The 13,811-nt window shown below is 35.2% G+C and overlaps 1 protein-coding gene and 1 pseudogene across 10 annotated transcripts in view; both read right to left on the bottom strand.

Moving 5' to 3' along the window:
* Positions 1 to 13,811, bottom strand: part of LCORL (ligand dependent nuclear receptor corepressor like) — a 157,812-nt gene that overhangs the window by 126,005 nt on the left and 17,996 nt on the right. The gene's annotated exons all lie outside the window — the stretch shown is intronic.
* On the bottom strand, positions 10,794 to 10,992 carry LOC122890625 (annotated as a pseudogene).

Here is a 13,811-nt window from a genome sequence, read left to right as displayed (position 1 = left end):
GGTGGGTATTACAGAGGGCACAGATTGCATGGAGCACTGGGTGTGGTGAAAAAATAATGAATACTGTTATGCTGAAAATAAATAAATTAATAAAAAAAAATCTCAAGCTTAGGGGCGCCTGGGTGGCTCAGTGGATTACGCATCTGCCTTTGGTTCAGGTCATGATCTCAGGGTCCTGGGATCAAGTCCTGCATCAGGCTCTCTGCTTGGCAGGGAGCCTGCTTCCTCCTCTCTCTCTCTGCTTGCCTCTGGCTACTTGTGATCTCTCTCTGTCAAATAAATAAAATCTTAAAAAAAAAAATTCTTATGGGTATAGGTCACTTATCAGACACATAATTTATCTGCAAATATTTTCTCCAGTCTGTGGGCTCTTCTCACTTTTTTGATGATGTCTTTAAGTACAAAGGCTTGTAACTTTGACTAAGTCCAGTTTATCAACTTCTCTTTGTGGATCTGTTTTTAGTCTCTCCATTAATCTGTTTGTCTACTCATAAGCAAATACCACAATGTGTTAAGCATCACAAGGGTTTTAAAAAGTATTCTTCATGACAGTTTTTTTTTTAAGTGTAATATATAATTTGTTGAGATTATTCTTGCTTACCTTATGGTTTTCATGGACAAAAAAAAATTCAACTTAAAAAAAATTATTTTTGGTGTGCCCAATGTAAATGGCCAATGTATATCCACTAAACTTGCTAAATCCTCTACCCATTTTAATAATATATCTACTGACTCTCTTATATTTTTCCATACAGATACATGTGGAAAGCCACAAATGTATTTCCTCTTTCAAATCACTGTGCTTTTCTTCACCCCTAATTCTATTGCTTCACTTAAGGCCTCTAGTTAATGTTCAACAGGACTGGTAATACTCTAAATTACATACACAAGAACAAAGGTAAGAATTATAGCATTTTTCCCATCCAAAACTGTGCAAGCCAGAAGACAATGGAGCAACATTTTTAAGTACTAAAAGAAACTACCAACCCAGAATTCTATACTCAATAAAAGTACCTTTCAAAAATGAAGGTGAAATAAGGACATTTTAGACTGCCCCCTCAAAAAAAAATAATTATTAGAAGACCCCCAATACAAGAAATATTAAATGAAATTATTCAAGCAGAAGAACAGAGATCCGTGGATCTATTTTAAAAAAAAGGTTCCTCAAAAATTGTTAAGATAAAGGTAAATATAAGATAATTTTCCCATTTTCAATAACTAAAAGATAATCAACTATCTAAAAATAGTAGTGATATTTGTTAATAGCATATATAAAATTTTTGCCAATCATGTAACTGATAAGAGACTTGTATCTAGACTAAAGAACTCTCAAACACAAGAAAACACTCATTTTTAAAAAATGGATAGAAGACTCAAACAGGATCACTAAAGAAGACATATAGATGGCAAATAAGCACGTGAAAAATTGTCCAACATCATTTATCACCGACACACAAATCAAAATGCCAATAAAAGATATCTATTAGAATGGTTACAAAGAATCTGCTGATACCACATGCTGATAAGATGTGCAGCAACTAGATTTCTCCTAAATTGCTGGTAGGAATGCAAAATGGCACAACTTTAGAAAACAGTTTGACAATTTCTAGTAAGTTAAACATATACTACCACATGATCCACAAATCCCACTCCTAGATATTTACCCAAGAGAAATGAAAACTACATTTACACAAAAACCTGTATGCAATGGGGTTTCATTCACAATTACCTAACCCTGAAAAAAAAAAAATGTTCTTCAACTGCTGAATGGATAAACCATTGTACTATGGAATACTACTACTCAGCAAAAGGAACAACTACTGATATATGCAGCAATATGGCTATATCTCAAATGCATATTGTTAAATGAAGGAAGCCAGACTCAGAAGTACGTACTATGTGATTCTATTTGTATAACACTCCAGAAAAAAAGCAAAACTGTAGGGTCAAAAAGCAGACCAGTGGTTTCCAGTGTCAGAGTTCAGGTAAGGAGATGACTACCAAGGAGCACAAAACAACTTCCGGGAATGGGGCACCTGTGTGGCATAGTCAGGGTCATTAGATCAAGCCCCATATCAGGCTCCTCACTCAGCAGAGAGCAGAGTCTGCTTAAGATTTTCTCTCTCTTCCTCTACCCTTCCTGCTTGTGTTCTCTTTATAAAATAAATAAATAAATCTTTAAAACAAAAGATCTTCTGGGGTTGACAGACTTGCTCTGTATCTTGATAGAAGAATTGGTTATTCAACTGCTTGTGTTTCAGAATTCATAAAATTGTTCTCTATAAATTATATTTTAATAAACCTTGCTAAATTTTTAAAAAGCTTAAGAGATTTAAAGCAGAGAAAGGTGAAGGTCATTACTGAGAATTAAATGAACTGTGGGGTTAGACGGTTTAATGCGTCATCCTTAAGAACAATAAAGTCAACCACAAATGATGTCAGGGTTTAAAGTAAAGATGGCAGACTGAAAATTAGATGTCAAAGTCATCAGTGATGTGGAAAAGTAACTTATCTTCCCACATGTTCATGACATACCAAAAATCCCATGATCCTCAATAATAAAGAGCCTTCTCTATGGGGTAAAATAATGATTTGGAAGCAAAAGCATAATAAAGTACACTCAGAGAAACTACTTAAAAAAAAAAAAAAAACACCTAAAATTATGGAAGTGAAATATACCAGGAGATGATGAGATACAGGAATTAATGGGTAACTAAAATAGAACAGAGATAAAACTTGCTGATGATAAGTAACCATGTTATAAATTTGAGGGTAGGTACTACACTGATGCTTTCTTCATTCCCCACTCTGTTTATCATAATGCTGTTATTAAAGTTGACCTAAGGGCTACAAATATAATACTGTATTTTTGTAATGAAAACACACCTGACTATAATGCTTTCTATCTGTAAATAAACTTTAGACAGATTCTTGAGTTGCTAGATTCTATTCTATGTTTTAAATCTTATTAAATGTAGCAAGTCTAGTAACTCTGACCTATATAGCATACAAACTGTCTTTTCCTAAGGTCACAATTATTTAACGAAATGCTTCTTTAGTCAGTAGTCAGATGAAAAATCCATTTAAGTGTATCTTTACTTCCATGGTGGTAAATCCATGCACGACACTCAACATAAAGCTATATTGAGTAATACTATAGTTTACACAAAATTTCAATACATTCTATCTCCTCAATCTTGCTACTAAACAAAGACTCATGGATTTAAATATAATAGGCATTCAGGCAAAAAGCAAGAATTCAGACTTCAGCATTGGAGGAAATAGAAAAAGACAGTGTCAGGTTAAGTTCTCCAGAAATGGACGACACCCAAGAGTCTTCATGGAAAAAGAATTATCTGGTAAAACAAGGAAGGGCACATTACACATACAAAAAAGATTAGCATATATAAAGACATGGGCAATAGAGAGCTGAATGTACTCAAGAACAGCACTATTCAACAGAACTGTTATATAATGCTAGAGATGTTCTATATCTGTGCTGTCCAATACAGGAGTTGAGGAACAGATTTAAAATTTTTATTTAGTTTTAATTAATTTAAATTTAAACGGCCATGCCTAGAAATTGAAAAATAATCACAAAAATAAAGAATGTGATGTGAAAAAAAGGAAAATACAGAAGGCTGAAGAGATGAGCATAACACAGACCCTGAAAGGCTTTAGCACATTTTGCCATGTAGTTAATTTTTACCTTGAAAGTCAGAATGAGCCATGCTAGGTTTTTAGGTCGTCAAGAGATAGGATTAGCTTTACATTCAGAAAAGATCACTAAGGCTGCAAGTGGCATACACACTAAATGGGAAAAGAATAAAGACAGATGGCTAGAAAACTTGCAGCAATACAACAGAGGAAAAAAAACCAAAAACCTAGGTTTAGGCAGAAGTTTACTTAAGAGAAAGAAGATAACTCTGAGTGATATAATACAATTAAGTAGAAATAATAATTAAATGGGGACATAGCTTCATTATTTTAAGGTGAGGCTGAGTGGAATTAAAATTTCTGGCTTAAGAGATTGAGTGAGTGAACATTTACTGAGACAGAAAATCCATGAAGTAGTTTTGTTTTGGTTTTGTTTTACGTACCTGGTAGATATGAAAAGAGTTCACTTTTGGATATGTGAGCATAAATCAAACGAAAACATCCAGAGGCAGAAACATAGACTTAGAGGTCATCAGTACACAGATAGAAGATGGAAGTCCCATTTTCTAATTAATTAAAACAGATTTTCTTCAAGTACCAAAATAAAAAAACATTTAAATTACCACTGAAAAGCTTTTTTCTATTTAATTGTTAATACTGTAATGTTATTACTGTTTTTTACTACAAATGTTCAGTATTTCAGTACACATAAACGAAAAATCAATGTTATCATCTGGTACCAGGCTAGACCCCTGGCCTCCCCCCCCACCAGCCACCCCTGCCAACTCTCAAGCCCTAAAAAATGCTCTATTATATTCCTCCTCCAGCATTCACACACAGTTGCTCATCAACCTACAATATATTCCAAGCCCCCATCTTATCACCAAAACATGTCTGGATAACTTCTACTAATTCTTAAAAAGTCTTGGTATTAAAAATCACTAAGGGCACCTGGGTGGCTCAGTGGGTTAAGCTACTGCCTTGGTCTCAGGTCATGATCCTGGAGTCTTGGGATCGAGTTCCACATCGAGCTCCCTTCCTGGCAGGGAGTCTATTTCTCTCCCCTCTGACCTGTCCCCTCTCATGCTCTTGCTCTCATTCTCTCTCTCTCAAATAAATAAATCTTAAAAAAAAAAAGGAAAGAAAGAAAGGAAAAGAAAGAAACCTAAAATTGGGGCACCTAGGTGGCTCAGTCAGTTAAGCGTTTGCCTTCAGCTCAGGTCATGATCCTAGGGTCCTGGGACTGACCTCCGCATCAGGCTCCCTGCTTGGAGGGAAGACCGCTTCTTCCTCTCCCACTCCCTCTGCTTGTGTTCCCTCTCTCACTGTGTCTGTCTGTCAAATAAATAAATACAACCTCAAAAAAAAACCCAAAAACAAAAAGGGGGGCGTGCCTGGGTGGCTCAGTGGGTTAAAGCCTCTGCCTTCTGCTCAGGTCATGATCCCAGAGTCCTGGGATCAAGCCTCCGCATGGGGGCTCTCTGCTCAGCAGGGAGCCTGCCTCCTCCCCCACACCCCCTCAACCCCACCTGCCTCTCTGCCTACTTGTGAACTCTGTCGAATAAATAAATAAAATCTTAAAGGAAAAAAAAAAAGGATCACTAGAACTATAAAACTCCTAGAAGAAAACACAGGGAAATACTCCTTGACATTAGTCTTGGTAATGACTTTTTTTTTTTATATGATATCAAAAGCACTGGCAATAAAAGTAAAAGTAAACATGTGGGATTAGTTTAAACTAAAAAGCTTCTGCACAGCAAAGGAAATAACAAACAAAATGAAAAGGTGAACTACAGAAAATATTTGCAAACCAAGTGGTCTAGTTTTACATGATAAGGGGTTAACATCTAAAATATATAAAGAACTCACAAAATTGAACAGCAAGAAACAATCCAATTAAAAATAGGCAGAGGAACCGAATAAATATTTTTCCAAAGAAGACATACAAATGGCCAATAGGTACATGAATAGGTACTCAACATCACTAATCAGGGATATGCCTATCAAAACCACAATAAGCTATCACCTCACACCTGTTAGGACTGCTATAATCAAAAAGATTAGAGATAACAAGTGCTGGTGAGGAAGCAGAGAAAAGTGAACGCTTGTGTATTATTGCTAGAAATGTGAATTGGTGCAGCCACTATAGAAAACACTATAAAGGTTCCTCAAAACATTAAAAATGGAATTATCATATGATCCAGCAATTTCACTTCTGGGTATATAACTGAAGGAAACAAAATCCCTAGGCTGAAGAGGCATCTGCCCCTCCCCACTTCACTGCAGTATTATTTACAATAGCTAAAACATAGAAACAACCTAAGTGTCCCTCAAGGAATGAATAGATAAAGAAGATATGGTATATATAGATAACAGTATCATTCAGCTATGAGAAAGAAAGAACCTTTGCCATTTGCAACAACATGGATGAATCTAGAGGACATCATACTAAATAAAATTAGCCAAACAGAGAAAGACAAAAAAAGAACACCACCAACAAAAAAAAGATCAAACTCCTAGAAACAGAGTACAATGGTGGTTACCAGGGGCTGGATTAGGGGGTGAGGTGGGGGAGATGGAGAGATGATCTGGTCAAGGAGAACAAGCCTTCAGTTAAAAGGTCTGAATAAGCTCTGGGGATCTAATCAAGAGCATAGTTAGTAATACCATGTTGTATACTGGAAATTTGCTAAGAGTAGATTTTAAGCTTTTTCATCATATACACACAAAAAAAGGGAACTATGTGAGGTAACAATGTGTTAACTCCATTATGGTAATCACTACCCAAAGTATATGTTTGTGAAATTATCACACTGTGTACTTTAAAATATATAATTTTATTTGCCAATTATATCTCAGTAAAGCTGGGGGAAAATAGTGCCTCAATTTAAAGTTCTGTCTAATCTAATTTATCTTTAGACTACACTAGATGCATTGTTTCACGATTTATGTTATATACCTGTATTATTCGCTTTGGAGTACTTTTCACAATTCTAATTAATCATGTATAATTTTTAAAATGTCTCTTTCCAAGTAATCAATATTCATTTACCAAATATTTACAAATGAACCAGGTGTTCTAGAAGCTGGGGATACATAGGTAAGTAAGAAAAGACAAATATTTTGCCGTCAACTCAAACTAGAAGGAGAGAAAGGAGAAAACATTCGCATAAACAAATCTTTGATATTTTTACTTGTAAATGCTGTGAAATTTTAAAAGCTCCAAGAAGTACTGTACCATGTCATCTTGCTTGTTTCGCTTAGCCCTAATACCTGGCCCACATAAGGCACTTAAATACTTGTTGAATAAATGCTTGAGGAAAAAATTTAACCTTGAGACCAAAGACATTTATTTTCAAAAGAACTTTTAGAACACAGCCCAACTATAAGTTAAAAACTACCTGTTCTTGGGGCACCTGGGTGGCTCAGTGGGTTAAAACCTCTGCCTTCGGCTTAGGTCATGATCCTGAGGTCCTGGGCTCGAGCCCCAAGTCGGGCTCTCTGCTCGGCAGGGAGCCTACTTCCCTTCCTCTCTCTCTCTCTCTCTCTGCCTGCCTCTGCCTACTTGTGATCTCTGTCAAATAAATAAATAAAATCTTTAAAAAAATACCTGTTCTTAATCATTATCTTTCTTCATATTGTTTCTTTCTGAAATTCAGCCATTTATTTATTTATATCCTATCTTGTTCTAAGAATACTCATATTTATGTCTTGCTTAGTTTTTTTCTATTTCTTAGAACCTAAGACACTAGTTTCAATGTAACCACTGCCTTTTTAAAAAATTTTTATTTATTTATTTGACAGATTATAAGTAGGTAGAGAGGCAGGCAGAGAGAGAGAGGAGGAAGCAGGCTCCCTGCTGAGCAGAGAGACTGACGCGGGGCTCAATCCCAGGACCCTGAGATCATGACCTGAGCCTAAGGCAGAAGCTTTAACCAACTGAGCCACCCAGGCGCCCCACCAATGCCTCTTTCTTAACCTGTGTCTTACTGTTCTGTTCTTTCTACAGCATATGTCAAGTATATTTTCTACTATAACTTAAGGATTGTGGTGCCTCTATTAATAAACATGCCTCTATTACAAGGTCTTGAAGTCTTCTCTAATCTCCAAACATGAGCATATAATTGGAACTACTGGTATCTACTAAAATAAAATATTTTACAATAAATATGCTAAATATCCTATAATGCACAGGACAAAACTCCAGAACAGGAATTGTCCAGCCCAAAATGTCAATAGTGCCAGGGCTGGTTCAAAACTCAGGGTTAGGAAAACTGGGTCAATTATGTCTGAATATACGCTAAAAGAGAAAAACCCAAAGACTATCTTAATTATCCACCTCTTTCTCTGATTTACATTTACACACATGTAAATCAAACTAGTCATAAAGAATTACCAAGCAATAAGCACACGTACAAAATAAATGGTTACACTGTACAAGGCTTAAACACATTTGATCTGATACTACAATAATTATTTCACTGAATTTAAATGCTTTTTAGTCACTGCTGGGGAAACTGATCTCATCCTCTCATTGAAACTACTGGCATTCCCTGACTTTTATACCTGAGTCTGTTTTGCCCTCTCATACATATAGGATGATAATGGATATGAAGTCGAGATCCAGGTTGGAGTCCCAGCTTTCCCATCGTATCAGCTATAAGAACTTGCAAAAATGACCTAACTTACCCAAATCAGTAATCTTTCTTCTGTAAGACTTGGAATATTATCAACACTTCATATGCTGAAGATTTACTTATTGTAATCAAACATTTAATAAAATTCATTTATTCCAAGTACAGAGTCAATCCGTACAGAATTTTTAGTGAAATGTAAAGCAATAAACAAAAGCTAAACACTATTGACAAACTAGAAAAACACACAGGTATCTGAAATAGACTTTACCCTTACTTTAGTATATATGGACAAACCCAGGAAATACATTCTGACCATTCTGTGTCCACGTTATTTCCCCTTATCTTTTACTAAGTTTGTAAATTATTTTTATAGAGTTCAAATGCTAGAATATTCATAATCTACAGCACCGATGTCTGATTTTAAACAAGACTAATAGGTGAAACTAGATTTATTTACAAATGAAAACATAAAATATGGTATAATAATGTGCTCTAGGAAGAAATTTATAATAATTTAAATAAGAAGGTTTGTGGAGCATTTAAAATAATCCAGAACAGAAAAATTCAATGTGCAACTTTTACGAAAGATACCTTAGTACATAAAGTATATATGACTCTCACTTTGAAATCTTTTATAGAAGGCAGACTATGAATGCTTTAAAGAAGCAGCAAGGGAAAAATACATACATCCAGGATGAGGGAAAAGGAATGGGCCAGGCAAACGATAGATGAGAATTTCAGTTTCATCTGTCATGTTTTATTTAAGATGGAGGGTACTTGGATATACATAATAGTACACTCCATAATTTTCTGGAAGCCTGAGACAGTTCACAAATTGAAAAAAAATTTTATAATTCCAAACAGTGAAACTTTGTTATCTTAAAGATGCACCTCTATTAAACATTATTCTCAGCAACACAGAAAATGTGAAGTCTTCTGGAGTAACTCTCTGTTACTAAGGCTCCTATAACAGATATCAGGGTCATTATTCTAATCAACTTCCACCATTTAAATGAGTAAAAGGCTTTATTAACTCTACTTAAAACTCTTTGGTCCCTACTCCTTACAGGATGAATTATAGATGTTCTAAAATAGCATACATGGCCTTCTCTGATCTAACCTCTGCCTATTCATCACCTCATTTTATGTAACTTCATCATAATTAAATTACATGTCACCTACCTGAAACAACTTACTATGCTTATACATCTGAGCTTTTTGCACATGTTTTCTCTCTGAAATCCCCATCCCCCCATAATTTTTGTTCACCTGTCAAGTATCCTGTTTTCCAAACTAACCTAAAATACTTTCTTTCAGCTTTATAGCTAGCTGAGTATCCATATTAAGCAGCAGCTTGTTCATGTGTAAAATACATAGAGTTGGTATATAAGCACTGTCTAAATGGTATCACAAAGTCTTTTCCAATCTTATTTGTCAGAATTTATTGTTATCAGCACCACCTTCTCCAAATATGTTCACAACCCAATTTGAGACATTTCATGTTTAGCTCCTTGACAATAGGAACAACATTATTGCCTTTGTTGTATTATCCCCAAGATTTGTCACAGTGATTTGTCCAATAAAATGTAGTTGAGGGGCACCTGGATGACTTAGTTGTTTAAGCATCTGCTTTCGGCTCAGGTTATGATCCCAGAGTCCTGGTTGAGTCCTGCACTGGGCTCTCTGCTCAGCAGGCAGTCTGCTTCTCCCTTTCCCTCTGATGTTCTCCCTGCTTATGCTCTCTCTCCCTTCATCAAATAAGTAAATAAAATATTTAATAAGAAAGGAAGGAAGGAAGGAAGGAGAAGAAGAAAGTCTAGTTGAGGGGCACTTGGGTGGCTCAAATGGTTAAGCATCTGGCTTTTGATCTTAGCTCAGATCTTGAGCTCAGGGTCATGAGTTCAAGCCCCATATAAAAAAATAATAATAAGGTAGCTGAATTTCATGGGTGACAGAGGAGAGCTGTCAGGGAGAGAAAGACCATCTATACTTAATAGTATTTCAATAAAGAGAAGAAGAAGTTTAAAATAATAAAGTGACTAATATAAAAACAAACTTGTGGCAAATGACACTATGTTAGAGAAGAGTGAAACAGGTGACAGTCTTCATTTTTTCCAAAAACATTTTTGTTAAACTCTTAATAAACACTTGACTTAAAGTCAGAGTTTAGTGGGGAAGAAAAGCAAAACAACAAACAAGATCAATAAATATTACATAAAATGTGTGCGATAAGCAAGCCTAGAGAACTGAAGTCTAATAGAAATGGGAGAAATAAAATAGTTAAAGGTATATTATTATTATTTAATTAGGGGAGGGGAGAAATGAGTGTTAGTAATGAGCATGGTGGTTAAAGCAAAAACATCAATTTTAATATCAGAGAAGATAAATTCAAGATGAAAAGCAAAAACTCTTACAAATAAATGATACTCAAGTATAACATAAGTAATGTGCAAAAGAAACCAGTTAAGTGACAAGAAACTCAAAAGCAAAATATACTATAAACTCCAGCTTATCTCAGCAGCTTAACTCTACTTGAATTTAGTGACTTAATTCTGTAAAAAGAGATAGGTTTTTAAGCCCATAAGGGGAAGGAGACAGGAGAAAAGAGTCAATATTATATTCCTTGAAATCTTTCAATTAGCAATAATCGCGCCTCGGATAAACCTCATTGGCTACGATACTGCCACTGCGCAAAGCTTATTCCTTGAAATCTTAACACACTTTTGATCCAGGTTATCATTCATAAAATTCTCATCTGGGCTCCAATGTCTTCTGGTATTTACAAAACTCAAGACCACTCTCAAAGGACAAATAACATCACTTGCTACAAATGGGGTTATTAAATATGCAATGAGTGGTAAAAAAAAAAACATTTTCCAAAAATACTTTATACGAATAGCTGTATGGTAGGAAAAAAGTACAAAAGGGACAGCACCGATGCCTGACAAATTACAAGTTTTAACATAACTTTATTATTTTAAAGTAACTACATATCTAAAGAGAATAAATGGCAGAAAATATTAACTACATTATTCAATTTCCATTAGATTTATGTTTATTTATTTATTTTTTTTTAGCAATGGAAGGGTGAATATACTGAAAAAACTCATTCACTCAACTATTATTTAAGTACTCAGTGAGTGCCAAAAAGACAAGGAAAGAGAAAACACAGTTTTTATTTTGCATGAAACACACACACTTTGAGTGCACACACACACATACTTTGAATATGGTGGAACATATATAAATGTTTATGATAGAGGAAGGTGAGAGTGTTATTAGTGCACAGAAAAGGGTACTAAATCCAAACTTGGAGAGGCTAAGAAAGCCTTCTTAGGGAAAGTGAAATCTAGTCAGCTAAAATGTGGTAGAAAAATAATCCAAGAGTTGAACCAAAATTAAAAATGTATAATGTGGAACACTTAGGTGGCTCAGTTGGTTGAGTGATTGCCTTTGGCTCAGGTCATAATCCTGGGGTCCAGGGATTGAGCCCTGCATCAGGCTCCCTGCTCAGTGCGGAGTCTGCTTCTCCCTCACCCTCTGACCCTCCTCTCTGCTCATGCTCTATCACTGTCTCTCAAACAAATAAGTGAAATCTTTTTTTAAAAAACATATAATTATAAGAATGTTAACTGTATGGTTGGCAATAATGTAAACTGGAAATAACTAAATTATCCTTCAAAATAGAAAAAAGGTGATACATACATACATACTTATGTATCAAGATATTACAGAGCAATGAAAAGGAATGAACTGTATCTGAAGGCAACTACATGAATGAATCTTACAGATATAATGTTGAGTTTAAGAAGCTACACACAAGAATAAGTGCTATACAATTCCATTTACACAGTTCCCCAGTAACAGCCAAAAATAATCCATGGTGCTGTCAGAAAATTATCGACATTTGAGAAGGAAGGTGAGATTAGTGATAGGGAGAAGATATGAGGAGACTTCTTCGGGAGGGGTTCTATTTTTTGATCAGGTGGTGGATGCACGAATATGTTCAGTTTGTTCACTAAAGTTTAAAGTACATATACTTTTTTCTATGCAGTTATAGTTCTTTTTTAAAAAAGATTTTATTTATTTATTTGACAGACAGAGATCACAAGTAGGCAGAGAGGCAGGCAGAGAGAGAGAGAGAGAGAAGGAAGCAGGCTCCCTGCTGAGGCTGATGGGGGGGGGGCTCGATTCCAGGACCCTGGGATCATGACCCGAGCCGAAAGCAGAGGCCCTAACCCACCGAGCACCCAGGCGCCCCTGCAGTTACACTTTTTAAAAAGTTTGTAAAAAGCAGTGAATAGCAGCTATTGGTAATCCAAAAGGAGAAAATAAATATGCAAAAGCCCAGAGGTACAGTGTCTGAGAACCCCAAAGTAGTTCAGTGTGACTCCTCTGTAAAATGCTAACTACCATACCTATACTCAAAGTTATTAAAAGGATTAAGGGATAGAATACATATAAAGCACATACCTGGTACAAGTATTAATAGGTGTTCAATAAATGTTAGCTGGCATTATTTCTATACTACTATTACTGAGCTACTAATGCAGCTGATTGATGGTAGTACCCAAGGTAGAATGACAAAAAGGGTAAGGTGGTATAGAGGTAGCAGGTTACGATGGACTTCCCCAAACCGTGTCATGAATTTAGACTTTATCCTAAGGTTGGCAGGAAACCAATGAAGCTTTTTACACAGAGAATCATGCGATCACATTTGAGTTTAGGAAAATTATGCATAGAAAGAAGATATGAAACTTAAAAAAAAAAGACATCAAGAAGAAAGAGACTGTCAACAAATATCACAGAGAGGTCCACTATGCAGAAAGGAAGAAGGAAAAAAAAATCACTGATTTGAAAAACAGTATGTAACAATTTGTACAGCACAGTTAACTGACATCTAGAATAAAAGGTACTCTAAATTTACAATTTACTACAAAAATCTCCATTTAATATCTTTTATAAAATTGTAACTTACACAAATAGCAACAGAACATCCTGTTCATTAAAATTAAACTAAAAACACATTTTTAAGTCTCCTGTAATCATCACAATTATTACTACTAATGACAAATTATACACAAAGGTGAGTACCTTTATATATCTATATAAAGCTATATATAAAGCTCATCTTTTATCTCCATCTATATCTCATCTTTATCTCCATCTATATCTCATAAAGTCCAGATTTTCTAAGCCATAAATTAATTTGCTGTGGTTCTTTTAACAAACACTCAAGACATAAGTACCAAATTATCACAAGTGATGACATATATTATTAACACTAATGTGAAAACAATTTAGCAAGTTATTGTTATTTCAACAACAACCAAGTAAGATGAGTGCTCTGAGGGATTCTGACACATTAGCTACATCACTGTCAATTCAGTGGCTCTACAAGATTAAAAAACAATGAACTGCTCTTCAGCATAGTCAATGAGTCTATTAATAAGCAGTACCTTCTTTGTTATGTTTGAGGAATAGAAAATGTCAGACAGATCCAAGACATAAGCAGCA

This window comes from Neovison vison, chromosome 11 (assembly GCF_020171115.1).
Source record: "Neovison vison isolate M4711 chromosome 11, ASM_NN_V1, whole genome shotgun sequence".
Classification (NCBI taxonomy): Eukaryota; Metazoa; Chordata; class Mammalia; order Carnivora; family Mustelidae; genus Neogale; species Neogale vison.
This window is presented reverse-complemented; position numbering and strand designations above follow the sequence as displayed.